We start from the raw sequence: 10,198 nt of genomic DNA on the forward strand, positions 1-10,198 counted from the left end.
CTCCCTCCTCCCCATAACCCCCCCTCCTCTCTCCCCATCCCCCTCTCTCACGCCCTACCCCGCTCTCCTTTCCCTCCCAAATCTGTCCCGTTTCTTCCTCCTCCTCTCCCCTCCCTCCGCTCTTCTCACCCCCCCTCCCCCCACCTGTGTGTTTGGGGGGTGGTTAATGTGAGTGTGATGCCGCAGCCCCCCACCCCCACCCGCAAACGCCGTTGGGGAAACAGACCCAACGGGCCTGCACTTGGTCTAGTTAATATATAAAACTGTGTGCCTGCCGGCGTCCGGCGTCCGGCTGCCCGGCCGACTTTCTTCCTTTGATTCCTTGCTATTCCGAAACCAGATGCAGAATGCCGAGATCTTTTCCATTTCGGTAGAGATTTCACTTTTCTTTCTAAGTATCCACTCCTGATTACATTTTGTCGTGTTTATGTACACATTTTTAATCAAATCCTTCTCCCCCCCCCCCCTCCCAATATTAAAAAAAAAACTGGCTTCTCACCCATAGAAGCAGCACCAGCCCCAGCCCCTGCTGAACGTTCCATCGTGTGATGTCACAATGCCCAATGCTCACATATGTCCAATAGAAATGGATCATTTACATATGCCTTTGCAGGAGTCCCAGCCCCTGGTGAACGTTCCATCGTGTGATGTCACAATGCCCAATGCTCAAAGACATTGTTGCCATAGAGGGAGTACAGCGAAGGTTCACCAGACTGATTCCTGAGATGGCAGGACTTTCATATGAAGAAGGACTGGATAGACTCGGCTTGTACACGCTAGAATTTAGAAGATCGAGGGCGGATCTTATAGAAACGTACAAAATTCTTAAGGGGTTGGACAGGCTGGATGCAGGAAGATTGTTTCAGATGTTGGGGAAGTCCAGAACAAGGGGTCACAGTTTAAAGATAAGGGGAAAATCCTTTAGGACAGATGAGAAAAACAAATTTCACACAGAGAGTGGTGAATCTCTGGAATTCTCTGCCACAGAAGGTAGTTGAGGCCAGTTCATTGGCTATATTTAAGAGGGAGTTAGATGTAGCTTTTGTGGCTAAAGGGATCAGGGGGTATGGAGAGAAGGCAGGTACAGGATACTGAGTTGGATGATCAGCCATGATCATATTGAATGATGGTGCAGGCTCGAAGGGCCGAATGGCCTACTCCTGTACTTAATTTCTATGTTTTTATGTTTCCCTCTCCTCACCCCTCTCCCTCTCCCACCCATCCCTCTCTCCCCCACCCCCCCTTCCCTCTCAACCCCACCACTTCCCTCTCTCCCCCCGCTCCTTCCCCCTACCCCTCTGTCCCTCTTCCACCACTACCCCTCCCTCCCCCCACTCTTCCACTTCTCTCTCCCTCCCCACCCCTCTCTCTTCCCCTCTCTCCCCACCCCTTCCCCTCTGTCCCTCTTCCACCACTCCCGCTACCCCTCCCTCCCTCCCCACTCTTCCATTTCTCTCCTCCCGCTCCCTCTCCTCCCCTCCATCTCCTCACCCCTCTCCCATCCCACTCTCCCCCACCCCCTTCCCTCTCTACCCCACCCCCTTACCTCTCTCCCCCCCCGCCCCTTCCCCATATTGCTCTGTCCCTCTTCCATCACTCCCCCTACCCCCCTCTCCACTCTCCCTCCCCACTCTTTCTCCCCTCTCTCCCCCCACCCCTCTCCCTCCCCATCCCCCCTCCCCCCCACATCTCTCTCACCATCTCTTACCCCCTACCCCGCTTTCCTTTCCCTCCCAAATCTGTCCCGTTTCCTCCTCCTCCTCTCCCCTCTTCTCACGCTCCCTCCCCCCACCTGTGTGTTTGGGGGGTGGTTAATGTGAGTGTGATGCCGCAGCCCTCCCCCGCAAACGCCGTTGGGGAAACAGACCCAACGGGTCTGCACTTGGTCTAGTTATATATTAAAACTGTGTGCCGTCCGGCGTCCGGCCGACTTTCTTCATTTGATTCCTTGCTACTCTGAAACCAGACGCAGAATCGCCAAGATCTTTTCCATTTCGGTAGAGATTTCACTTTTCTTTCAGTATCCGCTCCTGATTACATTTCGTCGTGTTTATGTACACAATTTTAATCAAATCCTTCTCCCCCCCCCCACCCAAATTTCAAAAGAAAACTTGGCTTCTCACCCATAGAAGCAGCCCCAGCCCCAGCCCCTGGTGAACGTTCCATTGTGTGATGTCACAATTCCCAATGTTCACATATGTCCAATCGGAATGGATCCATTTACATATGCCTTTGCAGGAGCCCCAGCACCTGGTGAACGTTTCATCGTGTGATGTCACAATGCCCAATGCTCAAAGACATTCTTGCCATAGAGGGAGTACAGAGAAGGTTCACCAGACTGATTCATGGGATGTCAGTACTTTCATATGAATAAAGACTGGATAGACTCGGCTTGTACTCGCTAGATTTTAGAAGATTGAGGGGGTATCTTATAGAAACTTACAAAATTCTTAAGGGGTTGGAGAGGCTAGATGCAGGAAGATTGTTCCAGATGTTGGGGAAGTCCAGAACAAGGGGTCACAGTTTAAGGATAAGGGGTAAATCTTTTAGGACTGAGATGAGAAAAACATTTTTCACACAGAGAGTGGTGAATCTCTGGAATTCACTGGCACAGAAGGTAGTTGAGGCCAGTTCATTGGCTATATTTAAGAGCGAGTTAGATGTGGCCCTTGTGGCTAAAGGGAACAGGGTGTATGGAGAGAAGGCAGGTACAGGATACTGAGTTGGATGATCAGCCATGATCATATTGAATGGTGCTGCAGGCTCGAAGGGCCGAATGGCCTACTCCTGCACTTAATTTCTATGTTCCCTCTCCTCACCCCTCTCCCTCTCTACCTCACCCCCTTCCCTCTCTCCACCCGCACCCCCCTACCCCCCCTACCCCTGTCGCTCTTCCATCACTCCCCCTACCCCTCTCTCCCCCCTTCCCCCTCCACTCTCTCCTCCCCACTCTTTCCCCTCTCTCCCCCCCCACCCCTCTCCCCCTCCCTCCCCCCTCCCTCCCCCCCACATCTCTCTCCTCATCCCCCTCTCTCACCCCCTACCCCGCTCTCCTTTCCCTCCTGAATCTGTCCCGTTTCCTCCTCCTCCTCTCCCCTCCCCCCAACGGGTCTGCACTTGATCTAAAATAATTTAAATATAACAGAAAAAGGAGGAATAACTGATAATGTTTTTTTGGACAAAATTAACAATGGCCAGTTGAAAAGATATTCACTTAGCACTCTTCTCATGGGGTGCAGAGCCTAATTCACTGACATTGTTCATTTCAAATGCAGCACAATTATTTTCCCTCAGGACTTTTCCAATCAGTGGGTCTCTTAAGACCACAGTGGCTTTATTTAATAATAGCTGCTCATGACCTAGATGAATCGTGCTATTCACTAAGATAGACTGCTGAGATAATTGTGCAATGGTTGGTCAAAAAGTGAGTATATTATTCATTTTTAGAGTAGGGCTGAACTATGCCAGGTTATTAGAAACAGGGTTAAAATATTACCAGTGGATATAAAATAAATGTTCAGGTTCATACAAAATGTTTTGACTGTTTTTTATTCATCCTCCGCTTCACCTATTCCCTCAGAATCATTTTGCTCCATTTTATTGCAACTTCCGTATTGGGAATCCATGTTTCAGCCATTTTGAAGGGTCACTTTTAATTTTTTAACCTGTGAACCAGATACATTTTCATAACCACCAACAAAAAACATAGCTCTTCAATATACTGTACACAATAATATGCTGCATGCTGCATCATGTTTTGTGTATTGTCTGTACAGTTTAAACAACTAATTTGTTATTATATTTTTTCCATTAACCCTAAAAATACTACTGCAATTGAAATTAATTTTCAAATTTCATTACCACAGATGTTTGTGTGAAGAAGAGAATAATATCATCTGTGTGTGTTTCTTAGCGAGTTCAGAATTTTCTTGAGAGAACTCAAAATAAAGATGAATTGAAGAAATATTCAGGATCTAACCCTTGGAAAAATCACAAACACAAATTGTTATTGTGGCCTGCAAGAATAAAAAATGTGTGCACATTGTACAACTCAGAAACATGCCCTTCAGCACTGAACATCAAGCAAGCACTCATTTATACCAATCCTCCATAAACACATCTTGTTCTGCCTGTATTCACATGAACTCCCACACCCATCCTTTCCCTAGATTCTCCCACTCACCTTCACACAAGGAACAATTTACAGTGCACAATTAACTTTGGTTTTTAGGAGGAAAATTAAGAACCCAAGAGAAACCCATGCCGTTACAAGAAGGATGTGTAAAAAGGACAGCACCAGGTCAGACTGAATCTGGGTCAGTGGAATTGTTAAGCAGTAGCTCGACCAACTGCACCACTCAAAGATTTGAGAGTATTAACCTGTTCAGTGCCACCACAAGTATACTAGGGCCATGGCCAATAGTTTAAAAAAAAAACTTAGCAGTGAACAGGTGAAAGGCAGAGAAAACGGAGGTAGACACAGAAAGGAGCATATACTGTAGCCAGAAATAATAGTTATTGCACAACACACAAACAGAAAGGCAGGAAATAGTTATTGCACAGAAATAGTCTTGCACAGAAAATGAAAGATATTCAGTCCAAAAAAAGAGGTAAGCATAAATGTCTCAGAGAGATGGCTGTTAACAATCGAAGTATCAAAACTATCTTGATGGAATTTCTGAAAGGCTATCAGAGTGAAGTCCAAAGGACTACTTTTCCTTAATAATAATAATAATATCTTTTATTGTCATTGCACGTCAGTGCAATGAGATTTAGTATGCAGCTCCAACCGATGAAAAAGAAAAGTAAAATAAATAAATAAGCTGTTTGTCGTGACCATCCGAGGGAGACAGTCCAGTGGGGGTGGGGGGCACTCAGCAGGGCCGGTTCAGAGCCGCTATAGCTCTTGGAATAAAGCTGTTTCTGAGTCTGGAGGTTCGGGCGTAGAAGGCCTTGTAACGTCTGCCGGAGGGAAGCAGTTCAAACAGTCCGTTACAGGGGTGTGATGAGTCTTTATGGATGCTGACGGCCTTCCTGAGGCACCCTGTGTGGTAGATGCCCTCCAAGGCTGGTAGCTATGTCCCAATGATCCTCTGTGCTCAGTGGACGACGCACGGAAGAGCTCTCCTCTCTGCCTCCGTGCAGCTGAGATACCACACAGAGATGCCATACGTTAATATGCTCTCTGTGGTGCAGTGGTAGAACGTTGTCAGCAACTGTTGGGGCAGACCAGTCTTTTTTAATGTCCTCAGGAAGAACAGTCGTTGCTGGGCCTTCTTGACCAGCGCAGCAGTGTTGGTGGACCATGTGAGGTCCTCTGAAATGTGAGTGCCCAGAAACTTAAAGCTGGACACTCTCTCCACACTTTCCCCGTAGATGGCGATTGGGGCAGGAGGTGAGCATGATTGGAATAGTAAGTGTTTGGTAGTGTACAGGCAGTCAGTAGAGGGCAGGGTCTGAAGGCTCAAGCATGAAGGAGAAGGGGAGAGATAATTGAGAGTGGACCAAATGAAAGTCAGTACATGTTAGCCCCGTGCCCATATACCATGTCCTAGACTGTGGTATACCAGGGAAATCTGACATAAAAATCTTGGTTTATCGTACAAAGCTTACTGCAGACTTCAAAACTAGTTTCTGATTCGAAAAAAATACAAACAGTTATCTCCTTGAATTCTGCCAAATCAAAAAGACTCAGTTGAAGACTAATCTTAAATTAGAAAGTGATTTTACAGCCAATGAAGTGAACACAGAAACACTTGTCTCTGCTCTGGTGTATTTCCAGCTGCATGGAAACCAGCCCAAATTTCTATTCATAGATCTGACAATACTAAGCAATCCAAATAAATGTTACTTTTAGAAACAGTATGGAGAATGTTTGTTGGCTGTTGACCCACTTTTCTCTTCTTTGCACAGGCATCTGCAGCACTACATCAACAAAAGCAATGATCATCTATCTAATTTATTTGTTAAGGATAATCTAGTATTAAATTGCAATTTTAATTAATTGACAGCATTGGTTAAATTTAACAGGATAAATTGTTATTAACATAAAGAAATCTCAGTAAGTCACCTGGGGAATGGGAAAACAATCTTCATTTAAAGTTTTTAAGAAGGAACTGCAGATGCTGGAGAATCGAAGGTTACACAAAAAAGCTGGAGATACTCAGCGGGTGCAGCAGCATCTATGGAGCGAAGGAAATAGGCAACGTTTCGGGCCGAAACCCTTCTTCAGACTGATCGGGAGTGGGGGTGGGGGTGGGCGGGGACAAGAAAGGGAAAAGGAGGAGGAGCCCGAAGGTTGGGGGATGGGAGGAGACAGCAGGGGGACTGAGGAAGGGGAGGAGACAGCAAGGACTAACAAAATTGGGAGAATTCGATGTTCATGCCCCCAGGATGCAGACTCCCCAAACGGAATATGAGGTGCTGTTCCTCCAATTTCCGGTGCTGCTCGCTGTGGCCATGGAGGAGACCCAGGACAGAGAGGTCGGAGACGGAGTGGGAGGGGGAGTTGAAGTGCTGAGCCACCGGGAGGTCAGCTTGGTTATTGCGGACCGACCGGAGGTGTTCGGCGAAACAATCGCCCAACCTCCGCTTGGTCTCACCGATATAGATCTGCTGACATCTAGAGCAGCGGACGCAATAGATGAGGTTACCGAGGTCAACTCCCCCTCCCACTCCGTGTCCGACCTCTCTGTCCTGGGTCTCCTCCATGGCCACAGCGAGCAGCACTGGAAATTGGAGGAACAGCACCTCATATTCCGTTTGGGGAGTCTGCATCCTGGGGGCATGAACATCGAATTCTCCCAATTTTGTTAGTCCTTGCTGTCTCCTCCCCTTCCTCAGTCCCCCTGCTGTCTCCTCCCATCCCCCAACATTCGGGCTCCTCCTCCTTTTTCCTTTCTTGTCCCCGCCCACCCCCGCCCCTGATCAGTCTGAAGAAGGGTTTCGGCCCGAAACGTTGCCTATTTCCTTCGCTCCATAGATGCTGCTGCACCCGCTGAGTTTCTCCAGCTTTTTTGTGTAACCTTCATTTAAAGTTAATGTTTTGCTAACAGCTTATCTGGCCCACCAAGTGACCTTGACCGATTTAAATTTGAAACCATATCTCACAGCCAAGCACAAGAAAGACCTTTTATTTTTGCTGTACATAACCACCCACTTATATTTTTTGTCATGTTAATAAACAAAAGCTATAGTTCTCAACACTATACTCATCATTGTAGTAACTGTAATTTCATTGTTTCACTCTCCCCTGCTACTCCCTTCCATCTTCCCCAAAACCTCAATAGGGGGGTTGCACGCAAGGTCACTGGGTCATAGGGCTTGACGCACGGAGCCGCTCAATCCATCAGGAGGACATCCGTATATGTTATTAATGCAAGAAACGCGTACTTTCCTACCTGTTAGAAACTGCCAAAATGTTGAATTTTTGCACTGAAAAAAATTGTGGGAGTCGGGGTAAGAGTGAGAGCCATGTACCCAACTTTAGAATTCCAAAAGTGAAGCGAAATGAAGGTAAAGAGAAGCGAGAACTGAAGGGACTACAGCAGATAAAGTGCTTGGTAAATATTGGCCGTGCAGATATCGAAATTGAAAATATTGGAAATTATCGGGTTTGCTCACTGCATTTCATCAACAGTAAGGCATTATTTGTGTTTTTTCTTGATTCCTTTGGTATCTAAAAATTCTCAGAAGTGATAAATCTGGCTGTAAATTTTGCTTCAGATGCATTTTCATTTTGTATGTAAAAACCCACTTGGGGCCATGGGCGATTAAAAGAAATTACAAATGCCAAATGCAGGCAAGTGAGACTAGTATAAATTGTGCATCTAGCTCAGCATGGGCAAATTGGGCCAAAGGACCTGTTTCTGTGCTGTATGACTATGATTAAAAATATGAACACCTTACCACACATACTGCCTGTTTAGCGTTTCCCAACTTATCTTATCTCTTGAGTTTTGCTTTGAAAAGCTTCCATGTTCTTGAGAAGTACTTAAGTATCTGTGGTGAGAATGTTTTATATGAATAATCTAGCAAATATCATATGACCCCACAGAGCCCCTGATGCAGAAGTAAACTCTCAATTACTTCACCATTCCAAACCCTATCTTCATTCTCACACCCCAGATGGTTCCTCATTCAACCTCTCCCCCTCTTGACCAACTCTGGGTAGATGGGAAGGGTGTGCTGTTCAACCTGAAATTGCAGAATGCAATGTTTATGCCCAATTGATGGCTACACTGAACACTTGTGCTCTGTCCGCTAAGGCCAGCTGGAGCACCATGTTGCTAACTGCTCCAATTCCATTCTCATCCCTACCTTTCTGTCCTCAGCCTCCTCCAATGCCAGAGTCAAGCCACATGCAAATTGGAAGAACATCTCATATTGTGCTTCGGTTTCTTCCAACCTAATGGAATGCATCTTGGATTCTCCAAATTTTAGGTACCCCTCCCTCTGCTCATTTCCCCAGCTGCTTCCCTGGCACACACCTTTCTTACCACTCCCCCCACCTGCGTCACCCAGTTCCTTTCATCTCCTCCCATCCCTACTCCAGGCTGTCCAAAATATTTCTGTCTCCTTTTCACCATTTTATCTTTCTCCACTTATCACCTCCTGACTTGATTATTTTCTTCATTCTTCTCTTTCCCCACCCGATTCATTTGCCGATCATCTCCCCCTTACTTGGATCTACCTATCACTTGCCAGCTCTTACACCATCGATTCCCCTCAACTCTTTCTAAAAGTATCTCACCACTACTCCATTAATCTGAAAAAAAAAAAAGTTCCAATGACTAACAGTCGTCTGTTCAATGGTTCTTCACTTGACACGTGCAACAAACAGTGAAATTCTTGTAGCATATTTACCCATGCAGGCACCGCCATGTTTTGGCACCATTTCCAAAGTCCAATCTACCTATGTGCTGGGTCTATATTTTCAGAGTGGCGGCGTGGCTCTGGCTGCAGCGGCTTACCGGCAGTCCCGTTGTTTTGTGTTTTTTATGTTGTTTATTTTGTTTTAGTTAGTCTAGTTTTTTGGTTTTAGTTTGTGTTTTTGGGGGGGGTGGGGGTTGAAACGGGGTTTGCAGTCTCTCCCTGCGGGGGAATACGACCTTTTTGTCATATTCCCCTTCTCTGCCTCCGTCTGCGATGAGGCCTAATGGAGCTGACGACCTCGAGGCTCCGGAGGCAGAGCCCGCCAGGACTCGCTCTGAGCTCGCTCCCGTGAGGGTGGTCCGGCTCAGGGCTGGAAGAGGTTGGGACGCTCCCATGAGGGCGGCCAGCCCGAAGGTGGAACGAAGCTCCCGTCGGAGCGGCCAAGCTCGGGGAGGTGCGGCACTGGCAGCCCGAGGGAGGTTCGGCGCCCAAGTCGGGGCAGCCCAGCCCGGGGAAGAAGCGACGCCCAAGTCGGGGCGGCCCGGTCCGGGGAAGAAGCGACGCCCAAGTCGGGGCGGCCCGGTCTGGGGAAGAAGTGATGCCCAAGTCGGGGCGGCCTGGTCCGCGGAAGAAGCGACGCCCATGTCCGGGGCGGCCCAGCCCGAGGCTGAAGACGGCGCAGTACTCACGTGAGGGTGGCTGGGACGGTGTTCTGGCGGTGGTGGCCTGAGTCTGGGGTTCGGCCGCGGGCCAGCGGCTGCATCTGTAGAACTGGTGGGCGGCAGCTTCAACCACCCCGGGCCGCGGTGTTTGAGCCGCGGGACTGTTTTTAACATCGCCCGGGGGGGTATCGCCTCAGCGCAGAGGGAGAAGAGGAACGAAGAGACTGCAGACCTAAGACTTTTGCCTCCATCACAGTGAGGAGATGCTGGGTGGACTCACTGTGGTGGATGTTAATATGTGTTTATTGTTGTTTTATTGTATTGTATTATATGTATGACTGCTGCAATTTCGTTCAGACTTCGGTCTGAATGACAATAAAAGGCTATCTATCTATCTAGAGGAGCAGTTCCTGATCCAGGCTCCTGCAGGGCCTTCCTCCTGCGACTTGATCGGCCCGTGAACCGACATCCCACTCCTCATTCGGCCACCAGGGGTGTCTCCCATTCAGGAAGACATTTCAGGTTTCCAGTATCCATCTCATTACCAAATGGCGGCCATGCCACCTGCATCAATTTAATTTGCTTTGAGTTGACCTACTGAATTGCTCCAGCATTTGTTTTTTTGCTCAAGACTCGAGCATCTACAGTCTCTTGTGCCTCTG

At 47.8% G+C, this 10,198-nt stretch overlaps 1 long non-coding RNA gene across 1 annotated transcript; it reads right to left on the reverse strand.

Annotated features, from left to right (window-relative positions):
- Positions 1-3,457: 3,457 nt before the first annotated feature.
- LOC129706314 (uncharacterized) lies at positions 3,458-8,511 on the reverse strand. Its single transcript, XR_008725034.1, has 3 exons — positions 7,909-8,511; positions 3,862-3,980; positions 3,458-3,665 (listed from the first exon to the last, which is right to left on the reverse strand). It is a non-coding gene; the product is annotated as an uncharacterized LOC129706314 (long non-coding RNA).
- Positions 8,512-10,198: the final 1,687 nt, after the last annotated feature.

This window comes from Leucoraja erinacea, chromosome 2, assembly GCF_028641065.1.
Source record: "Leucoraja erinacea ecotype New England chromosome 2, Leri_hhj_1, whole genome shotgun sequence".
NCBI lineage: Eukaryota > Metazoa > Chordata > Chondrichthyes > Rajiformes > Rajidae > Leucoraja > Leucoraja erinaceus.